Here is a 9,936-nt window from a genome sequence, read left to right as displayed (position 1 = left end):
GCTGGACTCGATGATCTCCCAAGGTCCCTTCCAGCCCTAATGTCTATGAAATCTATGGCCAACCAGGGTTGCCTCCATTGTGTGCCAGGAGCTGTCACGCCTGTAGCTGATGCTGAAAGGGGCAAGAGAGGAGGGGTGCTTGGCCGTGCCTGGCAACCAATCAGGGGTGGCCTGGTCTGGGAATCCTGCTAAGGTGCATGGAGGAGTGCCCCCAACTTGCTGACGTCAGTCAGTGCAGGCAGCCTGCATGCCCCCCTGGCCAAAGAGCAAACATGTTGTGTTTGCTTCTAACCTAACTTAGGGTGATTAAACTGTGAAACTTAGATCGTTTCTGCCTCGGGCTTTTTGAACGTCTGTACTTAGTCATTGTCCATCATAGGAAATATTGACTTTGCTTTCATCTCAGCCCGTATTGAACACCTTCAAGAGTAAATTGGATGCTTATCTTGCTGGGATCCTATGACCCCAGCTGACTTCCTGCCCTTTGGTCAGGGAGCTGGACTCGATGATCTCCCAGGGTCCCTTCCAGCCCTGATGATGTCTATAAAAATTCCTATGTAGCTATAAAGACTTCCCAGGTTCTTTAAGCATAATGGGATACAACTTTTATGTTAAAAAGATTTCCTTTATATTCCTAACAAAGCATAAATATAGAATAAGAACATACCATTTCCCTATTCATTTAATATAAATGCAGTAGCTAATGCTTTCTCTTACATTCACATTCGCAACCTTTCAAGTTGACCCAAAGTAAAGTTACTTCTCTGTCCGACTTAATGAATTATTGTTGAAGTCTGAAAGAAAAGAAAGCAAGAAAAAAGAAAAGCAGCAACATTTCAGCTTTCAGATAAATTTCTGAGACCAGCTCTTAATATCTTTCAGGCATATTCTCTTTATGCAAGCTATTATCAATTGTGTTTTGCTTTAAACCATTACTTTGATAAAATTGCAGCTTTTATTATTCATCCATCAGATTCAAGTTAATTTTTCATTTAGAATTTTTACTTCCCTTGTATGATAAGATGTTATATCCAAGCAGATTCAGCCTCCCCGTGTATTATGGGAACAACCATTTACCTGCAGTGCCTGTTTCACAGAATGAGGATTAATTAGTTAACATTTGTAACACATTTTATACGTACAGGTCCTGATGCAGCATTCATCTTCTCGTTTTAATATCAGAATAAATTGTTTGCAGAAGAGGTTTTTCTCTACAGTACCCATCACAGAGGGACCCAATCCAGCCAGCTGTCTTTGAGCACTGTTGTGATGCAAATATTAAAATATAATTAAAAGTTTATAAATGGGGAGGGAGAGAAAGAAAGAAAAGCTCTGGGTCAGTTCCCATAAGCAAACCAGTTTTTCTTTATTACTTGTAGAAACAATATTAGTTTTCATATTTAAAACCAGACAGGAGAATCTGGAAAGGGAGATGGATTATGTGAGCTAATAAACATTCAAAATCCAGTGATAAAAGGTAATAGCAGAACAGCAGCTGTGTTGCAATGCATTTGAAGGGAAAAAACATTTCCATGGAATTCTGAGCGCTGTGAAAAGTGCCATAAATATTGATTTTTTTTTTTTTTTTTGGCACTCGTCAGGTAGTAAGGTCGTACTCAATGTGAACAGAAGCTGGTCTGACCCTCAGCACTTATATGACAATAAGAATAGATTTTAAAATGAAGTGATAGTGTTTTAAGGCTACCAGGATAATTTTGAGCTGCAGTATCATGGAAGAGCATACTATGGAAGTTATTCAGAAACAGTTAATTTAGCTGTATAAAAGCAGGAAACTATCATCATCACCAAGGCAGCTTTCTCTTTAAAGAAATAAACTGAAGAAAATGTAAAGAACAGAAAACAAATGGGAGCCCAGTTTTCAAACTTTGCATATACAGAACATCCATAAACCTGTATGTGACAATTAAGTGCATAATTGCCTGTTTTGCATGTCTGTACAGGCATTTGAGCAACCAGATGCAGGATTTAAATATCCTACCTAGGCAGCAGTGACTGAAAACCAATCCTTGAATATTACATTGGTTATTAAAATGAACATAAAATCAGAAGACTTATTTAATTCTTCATATGCTCGGCCTTCCATAGACCCACAATGTCTGATTTTTTCATCTTGTGAATCCTGGGCAAATACTGATACGGTGTAATTAACCCAATTGGCTCGTTGGCTCATTGCAGTCCCAACTGAACATTTGTTCCCATCACAGAACTTCCATACAATTTGACACAATTGCTAGTGTCATCGAAAGAGAGGATCAGTGTAGAGTTGCATTGGCAGAGCAGTGTGGGAAAATTTGCACAATACCTGCCCCCTGATATGTTTAGCTCCTACCAATGTGATTAATCCTTGAGGTTTCGGAGTGCAAACTAGTGAAAACTTTTAAAAAAATTAATAACTTACTTTGCAAGAACAGACCTTCATAACTTTCTCACAGTTCTAGATTGGAATTAGGAAATATTCATTTCAGAAACTGGATTAATTCAGCATATCAAAAATGCCCCCTGTTTTTCTTTCTTTCTTTTTCTTTCTTTCTTTATCAAGACCCTGATGCTGAATTGTCAAGTTTTTTTCCTTCCCTCCAAGGACTGCATGCATTTAAAAAAAAATACTGAACACCAATTAATTTGTCTAATTTACATGAAAAAGTGCAGAAGATGGTTTTTTCCATAATTAACTATATTTTGTAATTCATTAAAATTCTGCAGCCCTTCACATAATGGAGCCCTATTCAGTACATGGGAAATAAGTGCTTAATTCCAAAAGGGGCAGACAGAGAAGGCAGAAAGGAAGTGGAGGAGGGCAAGATTAGCATTTTATACATTAGTTATGCATATTCATGAGGGAAAATGAAGCGCTATCAATTCATGTTGGTTTTAAGTTTATTTTGCAGTATTATTCACAACAGTTACTTCAGCAAATGGTTTGTACAGGCTTTGCTGCTTTTAATTGAGCACGAAAAGGGTGACAGACCTTTTAAGAAACCAAAAGCATGTCTTGTAAGAGAAAAGACTGCAGTTCTGAGGGCTTGGACCTCTCTCCAGTGTTGATGCTACAGCTGAGTCCCGTAGTGGTGCTGCACTCACAGTGGGGCCGCAGTCCAATGAAACAAAGCAATTTGGTAACGTACAGAAGAGGATCAATGATTTTCTAGAAATATGCTGTCCCATAATAATAGCCTTAGGGTGCTCTTTTGTGGCTTCATCCATTTAAATTGTATTATAAGCAAAATTGAATTATTTTCTCACAAAATGATCAGATAAGTCTTTCTCTCTCCCTCCCCCACCCGTGGCAAAATGATTTCTGTTAAATTTTTAAAAATCTATGTCGTCTGCCAAACAAGAAGAAAATACCCCACCTATTAATTCCACAGCTGATGTTTCTGTGTTCCCAGAAAAGGTAGAGAAGCCTTTAGTATTTCCTGTTTGACTCATCATAAAAAGAAATTAACTCTTAGGGAAATATTTATCTTACAATCCTGGCAAATGTTCCCCGGGTGAGCTGTCACCAGTGTGCCGACCCCGCAGCCTCAGAAACTGGCACAAGCAGCAAGGGGGAGTTCCCACTTTTATACATAGGGGTTAGGGACACAAGCCGATGGGCCAAAGGGAGGGAACAAGTACAAGGTAAAGAAAAATCAACACTATAGTAACGTAGCACCTTAATTTCCCCTGACAGCTCCAGAAGTCTCCATAAAGCCTGCAGCTGCCCCCAAATCCACAGTCCTGGCTGACCAAGCCTGTGAGAGCTCCAGCTCCGTTGTGCACTCCTCTGTTCAGGGCTGACCAAGTGCCATGTGTGCATGCATGCTGCTCTCTTCCCCTTCCTCCAGCCTCAAGTGTCCTCTTCCTTTTCCCCTTGCCACCTATCCCCTGGGGATTTCTGGGAGTTGCAGTCTAGATTAACAGGCATCATAACTCTGCAGACTCCCCCCTCGTTCCTTCTGCTGTTATACACATACGTTTGCATTACACCAGGTTGCTGGCAGGTTTAGGTCCCAACACACTAAACTCATGTGCTTTTAGCTTTCCCTAGTCTCTCAGTAGACTCTGGCCTGTCTGCCATACATCTGTGATAGCCTCGTCATGCCATCTTTCATGAAAGTCAGGCTTTCTGACACAGCAGCGCTAGGGTTGATCCCCAAGGTAACTGGGTCTCAGTAGTGCATGCACACCCTTCAGATCTCCAAGCCAGTGGACTGTACAGTTCATTCTTCATGGACACTCGAGAATTGAAGCAAATGCAAAGGGTTCCAAAATCAAGTAGTCTTAAGCAAGCCAAGAAATTCAGAAAAAATAGAAAATATTTCTGCATTAACCTGTGCCTCAGTTTCCTCACTACACAGGAATATGCTTTGGGGTTAGGTCAGAATTTGATGTTCAGGAGCTTTTGTTATAGCTCATGATTTCTCTCTCTCATTCCTGCAGTTAACTTTTACTCTTGGTCTGTTTCCCCAGCCCTTTGCTTTCTAGGATGTTCACTGAATGACCCTTTCTTTATCATTTTTAATCTTCTCTGCCGGATGACCCTCATATGAGCATAATAAGAGGCCTTGTTGTCATCTACTCTGTTTTATGGTTACCAGCCAGCGTGGCAGGACCAGTTGTCTTACAGCACATGCACACACTCCTGGACTGGTCTATGGTCACCTGGCTTATTTTAAGTGAGTGATTATAGATTGGGCCTTTGCTTGCCTCCATGTTCACCAGGCCTGGGAGCCACACCAGGAATACAATCTAAGTAAGTCCAAGTTGGGGGAAAGACATGGAATTTAAGGGTGGGCAGCAGACTAGGGAGTCTGCAGGGGGGCTTTGTGGGAGGGGTAATTGGTGGATCCACTGGGGGGGTTGTCTGTCCAGGGATGAGGGAGGTCAGAGGTCTAAAAAGTGCCCAGTTAGGGTTGAGAAGAGAAGTCAATTGGAAATATGCAGGCCCAGGGCTCTGCTCCAAATGTGTGCAGACATTCATTTAGCTAGATCAGGCATGACTTACCCTGATCTACATGGTGTGCCTGCTGACATGAACCAAGTTAAATTGGGCCAGCCATATTTTCCTGATTTTAAACTCCACAAATGTATGTACAGTTCAGCACTCAGATCAACCTGACTCTAGTTATGTTGATCTAAGTGTAACATCTGCACACACCCTTAGTTTAGCTACTTTTTGCATATCCATTGCATTGCCTAAGTAAGCCTGCTTTAATGTCAATGACTTAGTAGTCAATTTACTGGGCCCAGACAAGGTATACTGTAGTCCAGGGTTGGACAAAATGCGACCCACCAGGCCATTCTATCTGGCCCACGAGGCCCCTAAAAAATTTAGAAAATTAATAGTTATCTGCCCCGGCTGCCTGTCATGCGGCCCTCGATGGGTTGCCAAAACTCAGTAAGCAGCCCTCTGCCGAGAACAATTGTCTGTCCCTGCTCTAGTCCAGTGATATCTTCCCCAGTCCCAGAAAGTGTCATTGAAGAGGGACTATCCCCTTGTTCGTAGGTAACAAGCAGGAAAAGATTTAAAAGATTAAAATAGTGCCCTGCCCCCAATATTTCATAAAATTAATGCAGACATCCCATATGTAGAAAACATGTGGGATTTCTGTGCAACTACATTTAAAGGTAAATGTCCAGGAAAAAAACCCGACAATTTAGAGATATGGACAGTACTCATTTTAAGTATATGATTATTAATAGTGATATTAACTTGCATTTGCACATATGATTTCAGACTCGTCAAGATACTAACACCTAATACAGTGTTTCTGAACTTTTTTAGACTCATCAACCCTCATTAGACTCGTAAAATGCAAGCTCTTAGTTTTCATTAGGTTTTGGACTATGCAAAAATAAAAGAGCAGTTTTTCTGTTACAGAGAGTTTAGAAAGATCACGACAGATGCCAATATTGTTAACACTACAGCTTCCTATATGAAATCTTTGGATTTATCTTGTGAATCATATTTGTACAACTAACCATGTTAAAATCGCATGGCACCCTGTGCTGCTGGTTGAAAACCACTAGTTTGGGCTGTCTTGTCCATTTAGTATGCTAGTTTGGACAATATCTTGATGTCTGTCTCAAGAATCATATCCTCTCCCTCTCTTTCATGTTTTGTTGTTGTTGTTGATATTTCAGAATTCACCACATTTCAACCAGAAAACCAATTGATTTATTTTTTTAAAAATCCCCAAATACTACTAACTTTAGGAAGGTACAGGGAAGAAATCAGAGGTCAGAAGATGTCAGCCAGGTATAAACAGGGAGTATGTGTTCTTTTAGCTGGCTGAGACGCACTAATAATCTTGGAATCTTGTGGTTTGTTGCTCTTTGGTTTCCTTTCCTTTCCTTTTTATCACATCATTTACTTTGACTGTTCCTCTCATCTCCCCTTACATCTGTTCTGTTCCTCTGATCTGGAAACCAGGAGGAAAGCCAGAACAGTAGACACTAGTTTAGGAACCACAAATATAATTGATTTATACTTGTTATTGATTTGTTTCCAGAACCAGTTTCTACAACCAATACAAAAGAATTAGCATAAAAGTACTGAAGCTGAAACATTTATGATTATCCTAAAGACATAAATATGGAATGCTACAAATTCATAATGCTGCCTATTACTGTATATCCTACAAACATGTGCAGGTGTGATTGTGCATAATATTGTGTCACTATCCCAAAATCTTTAAAAGCTGCAATTTAACAGTTCTCTCTCTCAGCACTTGTGTTGAAAAGGATCAATGTGTAAGTAGAGATGGGTCTAAAGTACAAAGTTCTGACCTACAGTTAAAGATCTGGGATATTTGGAACAAGATTTTGTTTCTGGAGCATCTCTAAAAGAAAACAGTACAGCACACGCTTTGCAATGAGAAACAGTAGGCTCAATCCTGGCTTCCAAAGAGCTGGGAAGTCAGTTGGTAGTTCTCTACTCTGGGGCCATATCAGCATGGACTATTTCAACGTTTTTCAGTCTTTTTTCATTTGCTGACCACTAACAAATTTCAAATGGACATACAAAGCCCTTTGGAAATTTCAAATGGAAGTGCAGACCCCTTTGAATTGTAAGCGTGCGTATTTCCATACTTCTGATTGATCACAATCATCTGTCATGGCCCCCTTGGACATGATCTGTGGAGCCCCAAGGGTCTGAAGACCACAGGTTGAAAACCACTGGACTGTCCCCTATGCCAATCCTCTCCCAACTGACGGAGTTAGCATACAGGAATTGATCCAACCTGAAAAGGAAAGTGCCTCACTCCAACCTAGTTGTTTTCAAGCTGACTGCTGGTAGTATTAAGCTGTAAGAATTTGTTTACAGGAACCTTGAGGCTGCTATATTATATTGGAGGGGGGCAATATATAGATCAGCTTGCCAGGTGGCCTCAAGCTGAAAGCTGCCAATGGCTGCTTTGCAACTTCTTCCTGTCTTAGCTGCATTTAGCATGTGCCAAGAGTAGATGAGGACACATCCCAAAGCCAGGCAGTTTTTTTCCAGCAAACCTAAAGCTCTGAGAACCCTGAAAGTATCATTTATTTCTCTTATGAGTTCTGTCCTGTCTATATTCATTTTTTCCTCACCACTGTTCTTTATGAAGTACAAACTTGTAAGACGCTTATGCCTGCTTCCCAGGTTTGCTAAATACTTTTTAGGAAAGCAAATTCATACTGTTAGTACAAACTTTGAGCAAAGGCTTTAATGCTTAGATTATGCTTACCCAGGTGGCTAGTAGGTAGACTTGTATGAGTGCCTAAGGTCAAATGTTACATGTATTTGTATACAGTCTTCTCCAGTTGTAAGCATTACAGAAGAATGACAGATTTTAGAATATGAAAGAAATAGTTTTGTCCCCGATCCTATAAATATTTAGATTCATGGAGAACTATGCACATGAATAATTTCATGAGACTACGTGGGTTCATTGGAGTTGACTACAGGAGAAGTTGTACCTGTTTAAAATTGATTTTAGTTCAATTAATGCAAGTAAATTGGTCTCACAGGTCCCCTCTACACTTTACATTATTATGCAGCAATTAACTGGTTAATTGCACAGTTAATTTAGACTGGCTACACATACAAAGCAACAATCATGCCATAAGAAGGTCCATCCAGCTACAATGTTAGAGCCTGAAAATGTATAACAACTTTATAGCTGGTTGTTACCCAGCTTTAATTTGAACATGTAGCAAGGAACAATGGGTGATAACTATGCCCCCATGACTGGGGGCCCCATCAGTTGATAGGGCTCTTAGCTGGAAGGGCGCTCCATGCACTGCTACAGCTGGGAGTCCCACAGCTGACAGGGCACACAGCCACAGCAGTGTCTCATGTGCTGCCATGGAAGTCCTGTCAGCTGCAGGACTCTAAGCCATGGTAGCGCATGGGATGCTGCTATGGCTGCAGTTGTGGGAGCTTGCTACTTGCCATTGCAAAGGGAACTTGCAATCCTAGGCCTATTGAAAGCAATTTAATACACTGAAAACAAAGAAGAAGAAGGGGAAGGGAGGAAGGAGGGAAGCTGTCAACTGTTCTATACGCAGACATTTAAAAAAATCTATCAGTATTAATTAGAACTGATAAATGACACCATACAGAATCCAAAATCCATAAATGAATTAAAGAAACCAAAATGACATGACAAAGGAGCAAACTAGCCCTGTCAATTAGTTTTCCAATTCTGGCCCATTGTACCCAGAAAAGGTGGCCCAATTTATGACTAGACATGTATGAATGAAAGCCTCATCTCTTCCAGAGATGAGCCCCTTCTCTTCCACAGTTTTTCTGACTTTCAATTCCCTATCTGACAAATTTGGATAATTACTCTTCCTGAAGGAATATGGGTATTCTGCAGAAAGATATATTAAGGAATTGGAGGTGTTCATTAACTACAGTGATGGGGCCCATATGTATAGCTATGAGATGAGCAGAGTTTTTGGGGAAAGGAGGGGAAGGTCCTGCTCCCAGTGTGCTCAGCTGATTGCTCTAGCTAGTAAGTAGGAAGGCGGGGATACTGCTATATAGCCAAAACTGCGCCTTCTCTGACTTCCACCCTTTCTCTGACTTCTAGCTTGCAATATAGAATATCAGGCAACTAGTCCCCATGTTCTCCACTCTAGCCAGAGATGAACAGGAAAAGCAAAGCTGATCTAGGAATTCCAGGCCTCATTTCCTCTCACTACTTTTCAGAGCCAAATCAGGGTTTAAAGACTGCAGGACTGGAAGATGTCTCAAGTGTTACATGAAGGTGATCTTTAAAAAAGTGATTTGATTTCAAAATGACACCAAGGCTCCTGAAAGCTGAATAGTTTCAGCTAATATCAACAAGACATATGGATATAACCAGCAGCAGCTCCAGTTTTGTCTGAATATTTGAGGCACTTGAACAATGTAAAGGTTCTCCATTGACAGGAAGTTAAGGAAGCCAGGCAGGCATTGTCTGCTTATCAGAGAAACTACAGACTGTACTGACTGAAAATGAAATTGAGTTGCAGAAGTAGACACAATGAAATTAAAGAAATAAAACAGAAGCCTCTGTCATTCCACAGAAAAGACTTTGGAAAAATCAAAAACGATGTCCTTAGAGTTGTGTGCAGATTGTTTATATTACCTCTGTTCATTTCCCAAAGCCTTGGAAGCAAACTTATTTGGTGCTTAATGGTTAGCTCCATCATGAAATATTAAGCAGATATTGAATTGTATTGAGGAAAACATCAAGATTTATTGACCCAAAATTTAAATACGGGCTGAGATGAAAGCAAAGTCAATATTTCCTATGATGGACAATGACTAAGTACAGACGTTCAAAAAGCCCGAGGCAGAAACGATCTAAGTTTCACAGTTTAATCACCCTAAGTTAGGTTAGAAGCAAACACAACATGTTTCCCCTTTGGCCAGGGGGGCATGCAGACTGCCTGCACTTACTGACG

The 9,936-nt window shown here is 40.5% G+C and overlaps 1 protein-coding gene across 1 annotated transcript in view; it reads left to right on the top strand.

Annotated features, from left to right (window-relative positions):
- Positions 1–9,936, top strand: part of LOC109315373 (glypican-5-like) — a 643,246-nt gene that overhangs the window by 434,332 nt on the left and 198,978 nt on the right. The gene's annotated exons all lie outside the window — the stretch shown is intronic.

This window comes from Crocodylus porosus, unplaced genomic scaffold (assembly GCF_001723895.1).
Source record: "Crocodylus porosus isolate Cpor-Errol unplaced genomic scaffold, CroPor_comp1, whole genome shotgun sequence".
NCBI classification, from domain to species: Eukaryota; Metazoa; Chordata; order Crocodylia; family Crocodylidae; genus Crocodylus; species Crocodylus porosus.
This window is presented reverse-complemented; position numbering and strand designations above follow the sequence as displayed.